This window comes from Delphinapterus leucas, chromosome 8 (genome assembly GCF_059928025.1).
Source record: "Delphinapterus leucas isolate spDelLeu-1000000601 "Yukka" chromosome 8, BTC_Dleu_Yukka2, whole genome shotgun sequence".
Taxonomy (NCBI): domain Eukaryota; kingdom Metazoa; phylum Chordata; class Mammalia; order Artiodactyla; family Monodontidae; genus Delphinapterus; species Delphinapterus leucas.
The window spans coordinates 59,826,635-59,846,094 of NC_143136.1; the positions used below are offsets into that span (position 1 = coordinate 59,826,635).

The following is a 19,460-nucleotide window of genomic DNA, read 5'->3' on the forward strand; positions in this document are numbered from 1 at the left end:
TCGTTATAAAGCAGAAACTAACACACCATTGTAAAGCAATTATACTCCAATAAAGATGTTAAAAAAATAAAAATAAAAAAAATAAAAGCATGGGAGGCATGATCCAGGGCTCACTGATTTCGAATCTTATCATCTATGGACACTGGGGAACTGTGGAAAGTTAGAATCAAAGGGGTGAAGTAGGTGTCTGTGTTTTTTTGTTTGTTTGTTTGTTTGCGGTACGCGGGCCTCTCACTGTTGTGGCCTCTCCCATTGCGGAGCACAGGCTCCGGACGCGCAGGCTCAGCGGCTACGGCTCACGGGCCCAGCCGCTCCGCGGCACGTGGGATCTTCCCGGACCAGGGCACGAACCCGTTTCCCCTGCATCGGCAGGCGGACTCTCAACCACTGCGCCACCAGGGAAGCCCTGTGGTTTTGTTTTTTAATGGTGATTTCGAGAGAGAGCAGTCCAGGGTGGTTGTAGAATGTGTTGCTAGGGTGAAACTGGGACGCAGCATATTGTCACCAGCTGGTTATGCGAGTGTGAGGATGTGAGTTGGCGTGTACAAAATAGAATTAGGAAAGAAGAAATGAACTTCAGAGACATGTTTCAGGAAGAGACCACAGGAATTGGTGATCCACTAGATGTGGAAAAGAAGAAAGAGAGATGACGCCACGATTTCAGACCTGGGTGACTAGAAGAATGATGGTGTCATTGACAGAAACAGAGATACTGGTGGAGTAGGAGCTGGCTTCCTGTTGCGTTTGAGGTCATGGGAGGAAAAACAGGTAGAGATGCAGCAGTTGAAATATGAAAATGATTCAGAAAAGAGGTCAGGAGGGAAATATAAAATTTGGAAATCATTCATATGGTTAAAGATATGGAAGTGGAGAGATGAGTGAATAGAGGTTAAAAAACCCCACTTTCTGGTCTGTGATTCAGATTACTTATTTGAATTGTCCCTTTGATAAAGACTAGGAGCTTCAGCATTGATAGATTCTATTTGGGGAACTGAGAAATTAGGATTGATGAAAACTGTCATGCTAAAAAAAAAAATTCCTGATGTGGGTAATCAAAGAATTCCAAAAGCCATCTAACCATTAAAGGGAAAACTAAGGCTCTTTAGCACAGACCTAGGTATAGGGTGACTCCAGTTATTTCACCTCAACTTCAAAGGCACTAGACTGTGATGGAAAGGACACTAGAATGGGAACAGAGAACCCGGCTTCTGGTTTTAGGCCTGCCACTTATCAGCTGGGGTATTTTGCTAGACAGGCCTCGGTTTCCTTCTCTGCAAAATAAGAAGGCCCAATTAAATGTTAGCTGAAGGTTCCAGCTTTAAAACTATGAATAATACTGCTTTAAATTTGGAGCATATGTCATAATACATTTAGCCACGATCCCCTTCCTTTCCATCCATTCTTTTCTTCATTTTATTTTTCTTCACATAAATTAGGCTAAGAACATAATAACCAGCAGGAACAGTGAATGCTAAAAAGTAGTCTCACAAATATGCTTAAATGATAACCTCGTAGGCACTCTCTTGTCTTCCCAATTAGGTTGCAAGCTCCTTGAGGTCATGTCTTATATGTTATTGTATCTGAAATAAATACATAGTAATTGTGTGATAAACTGATTTCTTCAAGTCTTATTTTTCTCTGGTCAACCTGCCTGTTTCCTTGTGACTATACTGATCTCTTTAGGCCCCAGACTTAATAAATATACTCTGGTGCTTATTCCCATGGTCGACTCTGCTTTGTCAGACTTTGAAATCTTTTTGAAAGCATATTGGTTAATTCTCACCAGGCAGAGTATAGGTTTACAAATGTAAATAGCAGTAACAAAAGAGACCTAGTCAAACCTCTCTTATCAAGCTTTCCTATTCCTTTACTTCACATGTCTCCATACTAAAAATAGATGTACTTTCAGCAGTAAGGTGACTTAGGAGTCCTTAGCACCCTCTTATATCCAAGAATACCCTCCAAAGTAAACATGCAATGTCAGTAAAAACAGTGTATTTGCTATGCAAATATAGCTTAAAGAAAAAGTCTCCTAGCCCCTTATTCAATCAGATTGCTGTCCCTAAGCTCCTCTAAAATAGAAATTATGGAACTGCTATCAGTGGATCAGAGAAATGCAGGCATAAATTCCATTAAGGGTGGAAGGAAAGGCAACTTAAAAGGAAGCAAAGTATTCTTCCCTCTCTTTATAGCAATAAGAGCTGTGATGCTGGTACCCAGAAGCATTTTTTCTAGCCATCTCAGTTCTCTATCTTAGATTGTGAGTGATCTGTGTCTGGATCATAACTAAGAATTAATCAGCTTTTATACAAAAGTTGATACTTTACCTTCTGCACAACTCTGGATCCCTGGGAAACGAATGCATACAATCAAACATCTTTTAAGATAAGTAGCCATTACCTTAAACTGACAAATGGAGCCCAGGTCACTTTTCAAGCTTAGATTTCACATCTAATTTGAGGACTGAAGAATTCACAAGAGTATTTCGGGTACCAAATTTGCTTAGGTGTCCCAGGATATGAAAGGAGCAATAGGGTGAGAAGAGAAATTGGGGACTTTTGCAAAGTTTATTCAACAAGCATTTACTGAACGGCAGGCACTGTGCTGAGCTTTGCAATTATAGCAGTGACCCAGACGTGTTCCCCACTGTCACAGAGTTTTCAGAATGCAATAGAAAAGCCATTAAAGATACAAAAAGTGTGCTAAGTGGGCATATACGGGGACCTACAGCAGGACACCTTTTTGGAAAGCCATAAAAGACAAAGAAGCTTCCAAGACAAAGAAGCTCTAAGTCCATATGAGAAGAATAATGAGAATTTGCTGGACAGAAAGGTAGGAAAGCTATTCCAGGCAAAGGGAACAGCAAGTACAAAGGCCCAAGAGCATTTAACAAGTTCAAAGACTAAATCCCCTAGTAGTTAAGTAAAGACATTGCCAGGAGGGAATAATAATCCTCATAGTGGTAGTAATAGTAGTAGTGATAGCAGTACTAATAACAGTGTTGGCTAATATTTTCTGAGAACTCACGTGCCATGCACCGAGCTAAGAGTTTTACAAGCTCACTCTACCCAATCTTCAAAGTAACCCGACAAGGCAGTTTAAATCATCATCCCACACTGTAGAGCTGGAAGAAGTCTTGGAAATCTTAGGCAACTTGTCTTCCCTCAGGGAGCAAGACATAAACTTTAGGGCTCGCTCATTTCCACTAAGCAGTTCTCCAACTTTCTGGTCTCAGGGTTCCTTTATACTCTAAAAAATCCTTGAGATAAAGTAAATAAGCCATGGGGGTGGCTTATTAATATACAGCATAAGGTATATGGTCAATAATATTGTAATAATTTTGTATGGGGACAGTTGCTAGACTTATTATGGTGATCCTTTCATAATGTATGCATATGCCAAATCACTATACCTGAAACTAACGTAACGTTGCATGTCAACAATATCTCAAAATAAATAAAATTTAAAAATAAATAAATAAGTCCTTGAGAACATCAAATAGCTTTTGTTTATGTGAGTTATACCTGTCAGTATTCATCACACAGGAAATTAAAACTGAAATCTTTTAATTCATTTAAAAATAACAAAGGCACATATATTAATGTAAATAACATATTTTAATGAAAAATAACTGTTGTCCAAAGTAAAAAAAGTTAGTGAGCAGTGTTATTGTTTTATATTTTTGCAAATATATCAGGCCTAATAGAAGACAGCTGATTCTCATATCTGCTTCTGCATTTAATCTATTCCAGTATCATATTACATTTACCCTGTGGAAGATTCCACTGTACACTCATAAGAGAGGACAGTCAAAATAACATCTTAGTATTCTTATGAGAAGAGTTTTTTTGTTTTTTTTTTTTGGTACGCGGGCCTCTCACTGTTGTGGCCTCTCTCGTTGCGGAGCACAGGCTCCGGATGCGCAGGCTCAGCGGCCATGGCTCACGGGCCCAGCCGCTCCGCGGCATGTGGGATCTTCCCGGACCGGGGCACGAACCCTGTTCCCTGCATCGGCAGGCGGACTCTCAACCACTGCGCCACCAGGGAAGCCCCAGAAGGGGATTTTAACTGATGACAGTATAACATAAATTGCTGTTAGGCTGAAAACAGTCTAGAAGCTATACCCCCAATGTGTTGATGTCACTAAGGGTGCAGTGTTATCTTAAGAAGGGATGTTGTTGGGCTCTCTCTAGCCTGCCCTTGTTCAACATTTCTACAACTTGGACGAAGACCTAAGTGGCATGCCTATCTAATTAGAGAATAACATGTATCTGGAAGGAATAGCTAACATATTACATAGAAGAATCATATCAAAACTTAAAAACTTATACTCACAAACCTTTATTGACACCTCACTGCCTACTAAAGTTCCAGATCCTTAGGGCATATTTAAAACCTTCCATTAGCTCACCCAAATTTTCCTCCCCAACATTACCTCCCATCTTTGTGGGCTACATGCTGCCTCTCTCCCCCAGCACCTTTCACCTCCTTGGAATTTTCCTACCTCAGTTCTCATTCTTATCATCACATCTGGCCACCAAGAATACTGTGCTCTTCCTCCATCACAGGTGTGGCAGTGGCAGATTCTATTCAAAGAGAACACTACTGAAATCTAAGGGAAACATAAAATGTTATGATAATAGTCCAGTTTCTGAAACTGAGATTTCTGTCTTAGATCCAATACAGATAAGCTTTCATCCCCAGATAACTGTACCTTAGACCCAGATGAGCTGGTAAAACATTATAGATACATTACTTGGTTTCTTAGGGTCTCCAGAGCTTCCAGGAGACACATGATGCTGTTTTTTGGATAAACCAAATTCTCAGACCCAAACTTCCAGACATTCTAGGAAGACCAATAGTATCATCCCACATGACATTCAGAATATCACCAATTTCTTGTATTTAGGCATATGTGATTAGGAAGGAGAACTCTTCTATTTGCTGGTATCTGGAAAAGCTAGAATTATATTTCATAAGGTAAGTATTAGTTTCATTTAATAACTGCTCATAAGCAATCAAGTGACAGCAACCACCTTCTATATAAAATTTTCAGGGACCTGTAGATTTTTCATGGCCCCTCTTTACCATAAACACCATTAGATGATGCCAATACATAACCACGTGTCTTCATTAGCCATTTTTTTCTCTTCAAAATGCAATTTTTAAAAAACTGATATGCCTGGTCTCTGTTTTCTTCATTTTTCTTGCCTCCAAAACGTGTACAACCAGGTGATATAGCTTTTCTGGTCTACCTAGAAAGGGGATAGAGGAAAGAGTGAAGGAATGACTACTTCCCAGCAGCTGGCTCAGGACCTCTCAAGAGTGGATTAACCAGTTTATTATAAACAGAAAATCCTGATCAAATTTCAAAGTCTCTTTTCCATCTACAATTCTTTTATATTATTCTTTTTCAAGTTGAAATTTTTCTAGCAAATATTTTTATAAGTTTTACTTGTTTTTTGGGTTTTTTTTTGGCCACCATTGGCTTTTCTCTAACTTTTTAATGTCCATTTGTATTAAGCCCCTGTCCTCGTGGTTTGTAACACCTTCCAATTTACTATCAACTGCAAATTTCATTAACATGCTATTTATTCCCTCTTCCAGATCATTAATAAATGCTATTTTCTTATGTATTAAATTTTGCGGTCGAATAGATTTAATTTGCTGTTGTAATTTCAGTGCATGTTTTCTAAAGATACAATGCAGTTAAGAATGGTCTTAACATAGGCTTAAATCCATACCCAGTTTATAGTTATTTTACTATTATGCAATCCATTTGTGTTCTCTAATCAGCACTGTTGTGAGCTCCATTGAAGCAATAATCTATTGATTTTCTCTTCCTTCTTTTTCAATATAGTCATCATCTTGGCTTTAAATACACAGCAGTAGCAGAGTTAGAACTATTGTGTAGTTCTAACCCACGACTATTTATAAAAGGAAATTAAGTCTTTTTTCTCAGTGGATATTCTTCCACTGATAAAAGGAGTATTCTAACATTAAAAATTATTTTATAACCATAATATTTGATTTTCCTATGCATGGCATCAATGTTCTAAAAAGAAACAGATTCTAGATTTTTAAAGCAAGTAAATGTAATGAATATCACATTTATATATATTAAATAGATATTTCATATAAATAGTATATAATATCTATATCTAGAGAGAGATATAGATACATTAGAAGTGTGTGTATGTATTTTCTTTTATAATAAATCAGCTCACTGACTCCCTGACTCCTAGAGACTCTGGGGTGACTTTGTTTTTTATAAAAGACTTAGACATGCCACCTTCAAATCAGAGAATGAGATTCATTAAGCCTTTGCTTCACTTTGTGTCACACATCATCCTACTTATTAGGGCCCTCAATAGTGGCAGTTTTCATTTTCAATGAGATGAGGCTTCCCACATGTCACTTAATGTTCACGTATTGAAATTTTTTTTTTTTAATTTATTTTTGGCTGCGTTGGGTGTTTGTTGCTGTCTGCGGGCTCTCTCTAGTTGTGGCGAGCGGGGTCTACTCTTCCTTGCGGTGCACGGGCTTCTCATTGCGGTGGCTTCTCTTGTTGTGGAGCTCGGGATCTAGGCATGCGGTCTTCAGTAGTTGTGGCCCGTGGGCTTAGTTGCTCTGCAGCATGTGGGATCTTCCCAAACCAGGGATTGAACCCGTGTCCCCTGCATTGGCGGGCAGATTCTTAACCACTGCGCCACCAGGGAAGTCCCACATATTGAAATTTTAAATAATTTTTCAGGAGGTTAGTCTTCATGTTTGTATACAATTCAATACATAATATTTCCAGGAAATATTTTCTCTTCCCTCACTCTCAACCTCTCTCTCTTTTTTCCCCTTATAAAGTCAACTGAGTACAATCCCATGGTAATCTTTTCTTTTCCACATTGAGAAATTTAACCTCTAGATCTCAGTTTCCCCATCTGTGAATTTGTAACCGAGCAGGACCCTATGGGACCTTCCCGGGACAGACCCTTCCCCCATATTCTCTGCTTTAGCTCCTCTCTAAAGTGCCTAGATAAAAATATGTGATGCACGTTTCCTGAGTTGTTTTAGAGATCCTAAAACCACCACCATTGGAAGAAATTAACTACTTGATAATCGTGAGCATGTAGCCCCCAGAACTGCTGGCACCTGAGGATTGATAAAAACCCCTGTGACACAGCCTGTTACCTCACCATCAACCAATCAGAGTATTGTGGACGAGTTGGTTACACACCCTGTGACTCCGCTCCCTCACCTTGCCTTTAAAATGTGTCGACTGAAAACAAAATGCACAACATGAGAGTTGTGAGTTTAGATTTATTGGGGGCAGATTGAGGATTATAGCCCAGGACAGCATTTCAGATAGCTCTGAGAAACTGCTCCAAAGAGGCAGGGGGAAGGTCAGTATATATGTGATTTTGGTGAAGGGGGAGTACATGAAATTAAGCACATTTTTTGCAGAAGGTTGCTGCTAGTCATGAGGAGCAGACGTCATCATGAAGGATTTTAGCATTTTCCTAGATATGAGGAGATGCAAGAATTGGGCTCATAAAATCTTCTCCTGAAAATATCTAATGATCTGAAGACCTGTTCTGCCAGTTTTTCCCAGAGCACAGAGTGCCTCATTCCTGATCTCTGTCCTGAATTCCTTTCAAGGAGTGTTGAAAGTCAGTAGCTGCAGCGGCTCACGATTTAATCCTTGTAGAGGTAGATGGCAAGTGCCAATTTGTAGCTGGCAAATGCTTTCCTGAAATCCATAGGGGAGTTTGGCTTTTTGGACACGAGCTGTCCTGAACTCCTTGCTTGGTGCCCTGCAATAAACGCTGCATTTTCCTTCACCACAACCCGGTGTCAGTAGATTGGCTTTACTATGCGCAGGTGAGGGGACGCGTTCGGTTCGGTAATAAGTTGTCCTCTCATAACTTGCCTCTTCATCTCGGAGTGTTGTCAAGTTCAAATGAGATGATTCACGCAAATGTGTTTTATAAGTGATATAAAAGCAAATAAATGGTATTATTTTTATTGAAACATAGTAAAGACAAATACAAACATTGTTTTCATTGAGAAATAAAAGCTGTTTTTCCAGAGATTTTCCATGTTGAACTTGCAGTAAATGTCCACTTTTCTGGCAAAAGACATACTATCCTCTCATAACTAGCTCTCAATACAATTCAGTACTAAATTTAAGATTTGAAGAGGAAAATATCTGCATTTTAGATAACTAAACAACATGCAATTTTATATTCCAGGTTCAAAAATAGCTTCACAGTAGATCTCTGAGTTTAAAAAGACATGAAAAAACAAGTAAAATCTGTTTTCCTATGGAAAACTCTTTTTCATTCTTTTTTCTTGCTTTTGAAGTCTGAAACAGTTGAATTTTGGCTGAAAACATTAACTGATTTATTAATTTAATTTTCTATCCAGAGCAAAATTTCTATTGATTAAAGAATCCAAGAACCCTGGTTGGTAACAGCTGGGCTCCAGGAGGCCCTAGCCATGCCTGAGGGTGAGTGTTTGGAAGAGAACTCGCCCAGCCCAGCCTGGGGACCAACCAGCTTGCAGAGGTGAGTCACGTGGTCCTCATCTTCTCGGTGACTTTCAGCTGCTCAGCCAGGTCGCGGCTCTCCGGGAAGTCACAGAGCGGGGCGTCTGGCGGGCAGCTTCTACAGAGTTCTGGGTTTTACCCCACTCATCTTGGGGCGGCTTCTGCACGTCCAGGAGGGGGGCCGCCCCGTTGGCTTTGCATTTTCAAGAGACGGCTGGGCACCCTCGCGCTTCTCCTCGGCCAATTCGTGGAAAAAGTGGCCCACGCTCTCCAGAGCTACGTCGTCTCGGTGGAAATAGGAGCCCAGAGAGAGGTAGGTGTTGAAGGCCTGCAGATGCAGGTTGCCCGGGCCGTGGACGGTGACCTCCACCTCGGTGGAATAATTGTGACGAATCTGGGAGCTCATGGTTGATTGGGAATAAGGCGCTAAACTCAAAAAATGGTGTTGGCTGGTCCTTGTGGCCGAGGATAGCTCAGTGGTTGGTTCTGAAGGCTGCGACTGGAAAAAGGTTGGAGCTTGGTCGGAGACTGGAGCAAAGGGCGTCCCTGGGCCTGTTCTGTCCAAATACTGTTGAAGCAAGAGACAGATCCGCGGACTGCCAAGCTCACTGCCTCAGACTTTAATCAATATAAAAAATTATTACTGAGATACTGTCTTTTTTATCCACGTTCAGTTTCCAAAAATCTAGTATGTATTTTAAACTTTAGCAAGTCTCAATTTGAACTAGTCATATCTCAAGTAGTGACAGCCTCATGTGGCTAGTGGCTACTATGTTGGACAGTGCTTGCAGGTCTAGGAGTTTGGCTGACCAAATCTTTGGAAGGTAGCAGAAAGTTGCTTTAAATATATCTTCTGATTTATTTCCCCTTATCTTCCTCTTTTTTTTTTCCTTGCGGTATGCAGGCCTCTCACTGCTGTGGCCTCTCCTGTTGCAGAGCGCAGGCTCAGTGGTCATGGCTCACGGGCCCAGCCGCTCTGCGGCATGTGGGATCTTCCCGGACCGGGGCACGAACCCGCGTCCCCTGCATCGGCAGGCGGACTCTCAACCACTGTGCCACCAGGGAAGCCCCTCTTCCTTTTTTAAATTAAAAAAAAAAAAAAAATGAAGCAGGAACAAAATTTAGGTAACTGAAAAATCCTCCTAGAGAATGGTTAACTAAGTACTTACTGCTTTCACATATTACTTCATATTGAGTGTTTCTACCTCATGAGTAACAATTTATGTGTGAAAAAAAGGTGGTTTTAAAATATCTACTCTGGGGCTTCCCTGGTGGCGCAGTGGTTGAGAGTCCGCCTGCTGATGCAGGAGACGCGGGTTCGTGCCCCGGTCCGGGAAGATCCCACATGCTGCAGAGCGGCTAGGCCCGTGAGCCATGGCCACTGAGCCTGCGCGTCCGGAGCCTGTGCTCCGCAATGGGAGAGGCCACAACAGTGAGAGGCCGGCGTGCTGCAATACAAAAAAAAAAAAAAAAAAAAAGTCTACTCTGTTATTCCAGTTGGACGCTGGAGCTATTTCTGTTTATGGAATCTACGTGATTGTGCTGAATGCTAAACATCAGTGCTAACATTCTCTCCAGGTGGTAAATACTTTCCTTTATTGGGCCTTTAATGATGAAATAAACAGGAAAGAAAAAAAAACATAAATGGATTTCACTATTCTATGCCGGTGAAAACCATGTTTTTCAATGTATTCTTTTCACAATAAAAAGTATTTGATCTGAGGGCCTCTATAATCCCAGGACACACAGTCGCTCTCTGTTGTGTGACAACTTCCTGCCATGAATAATTATTTTCCAAAAGCGTATCAGGCCAGAGATGAAGCAGAGAGTGGGGGAAAGAGTCCATGGTGACCTGAGGCAGACTTTTTTACTGGTAGGAATCAGTGGCTAGTTATCACCACCTGGCGCTGGTAATGAGTCTAGCTGGGAAAACAAAGCTGCTGAGCATTCCACAGCAGGCTGTGCTGCGGCCCAGGTCTGGGGAGTCCTGTGGGGTCTGGTGAGCATGTGAAGAGACATTTTAAGGTGTTTTGATTATTACAGAAATCGAACTCTTAGTTGTTCAGTTGTAAAAGAAACTTGTTGGGAATTCCCTGGAGGTCTAGTGGTTAGGACTCGGTGCTTTCCCTGCAGAGGGCTGGGGTTCTATCCCTGGTTGGGGAACTAAGATCCTACAAGCTGCACAGTGCAACCAAAATTCATTTTAATAATACAGTTTTATTGAACGTATATCTAAAATATTTTCAGCCTTTTTTTTTTGGCTGCAAAAGGCTTTACTGTTCCCATTTGGCCCAAGGCTTGGGAGAGGGCCCCAGGGTGGTTACAAAGCTGCTTAGTGGCTGCAGAGGCGGGGCTTCAGGCAGAAGCTCTGACGCGAGAGGGGCTCCTCAGACGCTGCTGTGGGACAGGCTGGGACCTGGGACCCTTTACTGGAGTGCTTGCACCTGGACAAATGTCTCCTCCAGCAACAGAATACAAAGAAACTATAAGGGACTAAAAATAACTGCCTGCATGCACAGTTGGGGCAAATTATGAACAAAGAAATACGAAAAGGCCAAAACCCAACTGACACTTCAGAGGTGTGGGGAGCAAAAGCAGGATACTAGGCATGATCCCTGCTCACAGCACCACCAAAGGGATGGGCAGACCACCTAAGCTGCCCCTCCAGCCCCACCCACCGATCTACCCCTACCCTCACCCCATTTAAGGGACCAGTGCAACGCACCCTCGCCATTCCCAGGAACGAGCGAGGGCACCTGTTACTTGCTTTTGCTCCCTCATGCTGCAGCACGAGTCCCAATAAAGCCTTGCCTAAATTCCCCCTCTGGCCTCTTATCAATGTCTATTGATTAAAGAATCCAAGAACCCAGGTTGGTAACAGCTGGGCTCCAGAAGGCCCTAGCAATGCTTGAGGGTGAGTGTTTGGAAGAGAACTCACCCAGCCCAGCCTGGGGACCAACCAGCTTGCAGAGGTGAGTCACGTGGTCCTCATCTTCTCGATGAGTTTCAGCTGCTCAGCCAGGTCGCGGCTCTCTGGGAAGTCACAGAGCGGGGTGTCTGGAGGGCAGCTTCCACAGAGTCCTGGGTTTTACCCCACTCATCTTGGGGCGGCTTCTGCACGTCCAGAAAGGGGGCCGGCCCGCTGGCTTTGCATTTTCAAGAGACGGCTGGGCACCCTCGCGCTTCTCCTCGGCCAATTCGTGGAAAAAGTGGCCTATGCTCTCCAGAGCCACGTCGTCTCGGTGGAAATAGGAGCCCAGAGAGAGGTAGGTGTTGAAGGCCTGCAGATGCAGGTTGCCCGGGCCGTGGACGGTGACCTCCACCTCGGTGGAATAATTGTGACGAATCTGGGAGCTCATGGTTGATTGGGAATAAGGCACTAAGCTCAAAAAATGGTGTTGGCTGGTCCTTGTGGCCGAGGATAGCTCAGTGGTTGGTTCTGAAGGCTGCGACTGGAAAAAGGTTGGAGCTTGGTCGGAGGCTGGAGCAAAGGGCGTCCCTGGGCCTGTTCTGTCCAAATACTGTTGAAGCAAGAGACAGATCCGCGGACTGCCAAGCTCACTGCCTCAGACTTTAATCAATATAAAAAATTATTACTGAGATACTGTCTTTTTTATCCACGTTCAGTTTCCAAAAATCTAGTATGTATTTTAAACTTTAGCAAGTCTCAATTTGAACTAGTCATATCTCAAGTACTTGACAGCCTCATGTGGCTAGTGGCTACTATGTTGGACAGTGCTTGCAGGTCTAGGAGTTTGGCTGACCAAATCTTTGGAAGGTAGCAGGAAGTTGCTTTAAATATATCTTCTGATTTATTTCCCCTTATCTTCCTCTTTTTTTTTTTTCCTTGCGGTACGCAGGCCTCTCACTGCTGTGGCCTCTCCCGTTGCAGAGCACAGCCTCCGGACGCGCAGGCTCAGTGGTCATGGCTCACGGGCCCAGCCGCTCTGCGGCATGTGGGATCTTCCCGGACCGGGGCACGAACCCGCGTCCCCTGCATCGGCAGGCGGACTCTCAACCACTGCGCCACCAGGGAAGCCCCTCTTCCTTTTTTAAATGTAAAAAAAAAAAAAAAAATGAGGCAGGAACAAAATTTAGGTAACTGAAAAATTCTCCTAGAGAATGGTTAACTAAGTACTTACTGCTTTCACATACTACTTCATATTGAATATTTCTACCTCATGAGTAACAATTTATATGTGAAAAAAAGATCGTTTTAAAATGTCTACTCTGGAGCTTCTCTGGTGGTGCAGTGCTTGAGAGTCCGCCTGCCGATGCAGGGGACACGGGTTTGTGCCCCGGTCCGGGAAGATCCCACATGCTGCGGAGCGGCTGGGCCCGTGAGCCATGGCCGCTGAGCCTGCGCGTCCGGAGCCTGTGCTCCGCAACGGGAGAGGCCACAACAGTGAGAGGCCGGCGTGCTGCAATACAAAAAAAAAAAATCTGTTATTCCAGTTGGACGCTGGAGCTATTTCTGTTTATGGAATCTACGTGATTGTGCTGAATGCTAAACATCAGTGCTAACATTCTCTCCAGGTGGTAAATACTTTCCTTTATTGGGTCTTTAATGATGAAATAAACAGGAAAGGAAAAAAAAAACGTAAATGGATTTCACTATTCTATGCCGGTGAAAACCATGTTTTTCAATGTATTCTTTTCACAATAAAAAGTATTTGATCTGAGGGCCTCTATAATCCCAGGACACACAGTCGCTCTCTGTTGTATGACAACTTCCTGCCATGAATAATTATTTTCCAAAAGCGTATCAGGCCAGAGATGAAGCAGAGAGTGGGGGAAAGAGTCCATGGTGACCTGAGGCAGACTTTTTTACTGGTAGGAATCAGTGGCTAGTTATCACCACCTGGCGCTGGTAATGAGTCTAGCTGGGAAAACAAAGCTGCTGAGCATTCCACAGCAGGCTGTGCTGCGGCCCAGGTCTGGGGAGTCCTGTGGGGTCTGGTGAGCATGTGAAGAGACATTTTAAGGTGTTTTGATTATTACAGAAATCGAACTCTTAGTTGTTCAGTTGTAAAAGAAACTTGTTGGGAATTCCCTGGAGGTCTAGTGGTTAGGACTCGGTGCTTTCCCTGCAGAGGGCTGGGGTTCTGTCCCTGGTTGGGGAACTAAGATCCTACAAGCTGCACAGTGCAACCAAAATTCATTTTAATAATACAGTTTTATTGAACGTATATCTAAAATATTTTCAGCCTTTTTTTTTTGGCTGCAAAAAGCTTTACTGTTCCCATTTGGCCCAAGGCTTGGGAGAGGGCCCCAGGGTGGTTACAAAGCTGCCTAGTGGCTGCAGCGACGGGGCTTCAGGCAGAAGCTCTGACGCGAGAGGGGCTCCTCAGACGCTGCTGTGGGACAGGCTGGGACCTGGGACGCTTTACTGGAGTGCTTGCACCTGGACAAATGTCTCCTCCAGCAACAGAATACAAAGAAACTATAAGGGACTAAAAAAACTGCCTGCTTGCACAGTTGGGGCAAATTATGAACAAAGAGATACGAAAAGGCCAAAACCCAACTGACACTTCAGAGGTGTGGGGAGCAAAAGCAGGATACTAGGCATGATCCCTGCTCACAGCACCACCAAAGGGATGGGCAGACCACCTAAGCTGCCCCTCCAGCCCCACCCACCGATCTACCCCTACCCTCACCCCATTTAAGGGACCAGTGCAACGCACCCTCGCCATTCCCAGGAACGAGCGAGGGCACCTGTTACTTGCTTTTGCTCCCTCATGCTGCAGCACGAGTCCCAATAAAGCCTTGCCTAAATTCCCCCTCTGGCCTCTTATCAATGTCTATTGATTAAAGAATCCAAGAACCCAGGTTGGTAACAGCTGGGCTCCAGAAGGCCCTAGCCATGCTTGAGGGTGAGTGTTTGGAAGAGAACTCACCCAGCCCAGCCTGGGGACCAACCAGCTTGCAGAGGTGAGTCACGTGGTCCTCATCTTCTCTGTGAGTTTCACCTGCTCAGCCAGGTCGCGGCTCTCCGGGAAGTCACAGAGCGGGGCGTCTGGAGGGCAGCTTCCACAGAGTCCTGGGTTTTACCCCACTGATCTTGGGGTGGCTTCTGCACGTCCAGGAAGGGGGCCGCCCCGCTGGCTTTGCATTTTCAAGGCTGGGCACTCTCGGGCTACTCCTCAGCCAATTCGTGGAAAAAGTGGCCCACGCTCTCCAGAGCCACGTCGTCTCGGTGGAAATAGGAGCCCAGAGAGAGGTAGGTGGTGAAGGCCTGCAGATGCAGGTTTCCTGGGCCGTGGGGGGTGACCTCCGCCTCAGTGGAATAATTGTGACGAATCTGGGAGCTCATGGTTGATTGGTAATAAGGCGCTAAGCTCAAAAAATGGTGTTGGCTGGTCCTTGTGGCCGAGGATAGCTCAGTGGTTGGTTCTGAAGACTGCGACTGGAAAAAGGTTGTATAGTGGTCGGAGGTGTCAGTGAAAATAATCCGTAAACAATCAGTAATAAGAATAGAAACGTTTTATTTGAGCCTAACTGAGGTCTAGCCCGGAATCCCACTTGCCAGATTACTCTGAGAAACTACTCCAGAGAAGGAGGGTTTTCAGCAGAGGTTTATATCTTGTCAGAACAAAGAACACTGAATAAGTCCGGATTACATTTCTTTAAGATTCCCAAAAAAAGAACAGGGAATTCCCTGGCGGTCCAGTGGTTAGGACTTCGCGCTCTCGCAGGCAGGGGCCCAGGTTCAGTCCCTGGTCAGGGAACTAATATCCTGCAAGCTGCCCACTGCGGCCAAAACAAAACCAAAAAACAAAACAGATCAGCATGTACACAGTGAGTCAGTATGGTCTTGACACCTGGGAAGGCAGTCTTACATTCAAAGGAGTACCAGCATTGACATCCCAGGAAGAGGGGCATTTAACCTTTAATATGGATATTATTTACTTCTGGTCAATGTGCCCTTTCCTTTAGTAAGTTTTTTTTAACATCTTTATTGGAGTATAATTGCTTTACGATGGTGTGTTAGTTTCTGCTGTATAACAAAGTGAATCAGCTATACATATACATATATCCCCATATCCTTTCCCTTTTGGGTCTCCCTCCCTCCCACACTCCCTATCCCACCCCTCTAGGTGGTCACATAGCGCGGAGCTGATCTCCCTGTGCTATGCGGCTGCTTCCCACTAGCTGTCTATCTTACATTTGGTAGTGTATATATGTCCATGCCACTCTCTCACTTCGTCCCAGCTTACTCTTCCCCCTCCCCGTGTCCTCAAGTCCATTGTCTATGTCTGTGTCTTTATCCTGTCCTGCCCCTAGGTTCTTCAGAACCTTTTTTTTTTTTTTAAGATACCATGTATATGTCTTAGCATAAGGTATTTGTTTTTCTGACTTACTTCACTCCGTATGACAGACTCTAGGTCCATCCACCTCACTACAAATAACTCAATTTCATTTCTTTTTATGGCTGAGTAATATTCCATGGTATATATGTGCCACATCTTCTTTATCCATTCATCTGTTGATGGACACTTAGCTTGCATCCATGCCCTGGCTATTATAAATAATGCTGCAATGAACATTGTGGTACATGACTCTGTTTGAATTATGGTTTTCTCAGGGTATATGCCCAGTAGTGGGATTGCTGTGTTGTATGGTAGTTCTATTTGTAGTTTTTTAAGGAACCTCCATACCGTTCTCTATAGTGGCTGTATCAATTTACATTCCCTCCAACAGTGCAAGAGGGTTCCCTTTTCTCCATACCCTCTCCAGCATTTGTTGTTTGTAGGTTTTCTGATGATGCCAATTCTAACTGGTGTGAGGTGATACCTCATGGTAGTTTTGATTTGCATTTCTCTAATAATTAGTGATGTTGAGCAGCTTTTCATGTGCTTATTGGCCATCTATATGTTTTCTTTGGAGAAATGTCTATTTAGGTCTTCTGCCCATTTTTGGATTGGGTTGTTTTTTAATATTGAGCTGCATGAGCTGTTTAAATATTTTGGAGATTAATCCTTTGTTGATTTGTTTGCAAATTTTTCTCCCGTTCTGAGGGTTATCTTTTCGTGTTCTTTATCGTTTCCTTTGCTGTGCAAAAGCTTTGAAGTTTCATTAGGTCCCATTTATTTATTTTTGTTTTTATTTCCATTTCTCTAGGAACTGGGTCAAAAAGGATCTTGCAAAAAAAAAAAAGAAGGATCTTGCTGTGACTTAAGTCATGGAGTGTTCTGCCTCTGTTATCCTCTAAGAGTATTATAGTGTCTGGCCTTACATTTAGGTCTTTAATCCATTTTGAGTTTATTTTTGTGTGTGGTGTTAGGGAGTATTCTAATTTCATTCTTTTACATGTGACTGTCCAGTTTTCCCACACCACTTATTGAAGAGGCTGTCTTTTCTCCATTGTATATTCTTGCCTCCTTTATCAAAAATAAGGTGACCATATGTGCGTGGGTTTATCTCTGGGCTTTCTATCCTGTTCCATTGATCTATCTTTCTGTTTTTAATGTGCCAGTACCATACTGTCTTGATTACAGTAGCTTTGGAGTATAGTCTGAAGTCTGGGGGCCTGATTCCTCCAGTTCCGATTTTCTTTCTCAGGATTGCTTTGGGTATTCGGGGTCATTTGTGTTTCCATACAAATTGTGAACTTTTTTGTTCTAGTTCTGTGAAAAATTCCATTCGTAATTTGATAGGGATTGCATTGAATCTGTAGATTGCTTTGGGTAGTAGATTCATTTTCACAATGTTGATTCTTCCAATCCAAGAACATGGTATATCTCTCCATCTATTTGTATCATCTTTAATTTCTTTCATCGGTGTCTTATATTTTCTGCATACAGGTTTTTTTGTCTCCTTAGTTAGGTTTATTCCTTGTATTTTATTCTTTTTTGTTGCAGTGGTAAATGGGAGTGTTTCTTTAATTTCTCATTACATGTATATAGGAATGCAAGAGATTTCTGTACAGTAATTTTGTATCCTGCTACTCTACCAGACTCACTGATTAGCTCTAGTAGTTTTTTGGTAGCATCTTTAGGATTCTCTATGTATGTATCATGTCATCTGCAAACAGTGACAGTTTTTCTTCTTCTTTTCCGATTTGGATTCCTTTTATTTCCTTTTCTTCTCTGATTGCTGTGGCTAAAACTTCCAAAACTATGTTGAATAATAGTGGTGACAGTGGGCAACCTTGTCTTGTTCCTGATCTTAGTGGAAATGGTTTCAGTTTTTCACCATTGAGGACGATGTTGGCTGTGGGTTTGTCATATATGGCCTTTATTATGTTGAGGTTAAGTTCTCTCTGTGCCTACTTTCTGGAGGGTTTTTATCATAAATTGATGTTGAATTTTGTCAAAAGCTTTTTCTGCATCTATTGCAATCATCATGGTTTTTCTCCTTCAGTTTGTTAATATGGGGTATCACGTTGATTGATTTGCATATAATGCAGAATCTTTGCATTCCTGGGATAAACCCCACTTGATCATGGTGTATGATCCTTTTAATATGCTGTTGGATTCTGTTTGCTAGTATTTTGTTGAGGATTTTTGCATCTGTGTTCATCTGTGATATTGGCCTGTAGTTTTCTTTTATGGCATCTTTGTCTGGTTTTGGTATCGGGATGTTAGTGGCCTCATAGAATGATTTTGGGAGTGTTCATCCCTCTGCTATATTTGGAAGAGTTTGAGAAGGATGGGTGCTAGCTCTTCTCTAAATGTTTGATAGAATTCGCCTAAGAAGCCACCTGGTCCTGGGCTTTTGTTTGTTGGAAAAATTTTAATCACAGTTTCAATTTCAGTGCTTGTGATTGGTCTGTTTGTATTTTCTGTTTCTTCCTGGTTCAATCTTGGAAGGTTGTGCTTTTATAAAGCTGTGTCCATTTCTTCCAGGTTTTCCATTTTATTGGCATATAGTTGCTTGTAGTAATCTCTCATGATCCTTTGTATTTCTGCAGTGTCAGTTCTTCTCCTTTTTCATTTCTAATTCTATTGATTTGAGACTTCTCCCTTTTTTCTTTGTTTTTTTGTTTTTTGCTTACTTTTTATTTTAACATCTTTATTGGAGTATAATTGCTTTACAATGGTGTGTTAGTTTCTGCTTTATAACAAAGTGAATCAGTTATACATATACATATGTTTCCATATCTCTTCCCTCTTGCATCTTCCTCCCTCCCTCCCTCCCTCCCTCTCCTACCCCTCCAGGCGGTCACAAAGCACCGAGCTGATATCCCTGTGCTATGCGGCTGCTTCCCACTAGCTATCTACCTTACGTTTTGTAGTGTATATATGTCCATGCCTCTCTCTCGCTTTGTCCCAGCTCACCCTTCCCCCCCCATATCCTCAAGTCCGTTCTCCAGTAGGTCTGTGTCTTTATTCCTGTCTTACCTCTAGGTTCTTCATGACATTTTTTTTTCTTAAATTCCATATATATGTGTTAGCATACGGTATTTGTCTTTCTCTTTCAGACTTACTTCACTCTGTATGACAGACTCTAGGTCTATCAACCTCATTACAAATAGCTCAATTTCATTTCTTTTTATGGCTGAGTAATATTCCATTGTATATATGTGTCACATCTTCTTTATCCATTCATCTGTCAATGGACACTTAGGTTGCTTCCACGTCCTGGCTATTATAAATAATGCTGCAATGAACACTGTGATACATGACTCTTTATGAATTATGCTTTTCTCAGGGTATATGCCCAGTAGTGGGATTGCAGGGTCATATGGTAGTTCTATTTTTACTTTTTTAAGGAATCTCCGTACTGTTCTCCATAGTGGCTGAACCAATTCACATTCCCACCAGCAGTGCAGGAGTGTTCCCTTTTCTCCACACCTGCTCCAGCATTTATTGTTTCTAGATTTTTTGATGATGGCCATTCTGACTGGTGTGAGATGATATCTCATTGTAGTTTTGATTTGCATTTCCCTAATGATTAATGATGTTGAGCATTCTTT

The 19,460-nt window shown here is 42.6% G+C and overlaps 2 pseudogenes; both read right to left on the minus strand.

Moving 5' to 3' along the window:
- Positions 1–8,487: 8,487 nt before the first annotated feature.
- Positions 8,488–8,948, minus strand: LOC111172988 (ferritin light chain pseudogene; annotated as a pseudogene).
- A 2,514-nt stretch (positions 8,949–11,462) lies between these two features.
- On the minus strand, positions 11,463–11,919 carry LOC149748568 (ferritin light chain-like; annotated as a pseudogene).
- Between the last annotated feature and the right edge of the window lie 7,541 nt (positions 11,920–19,460).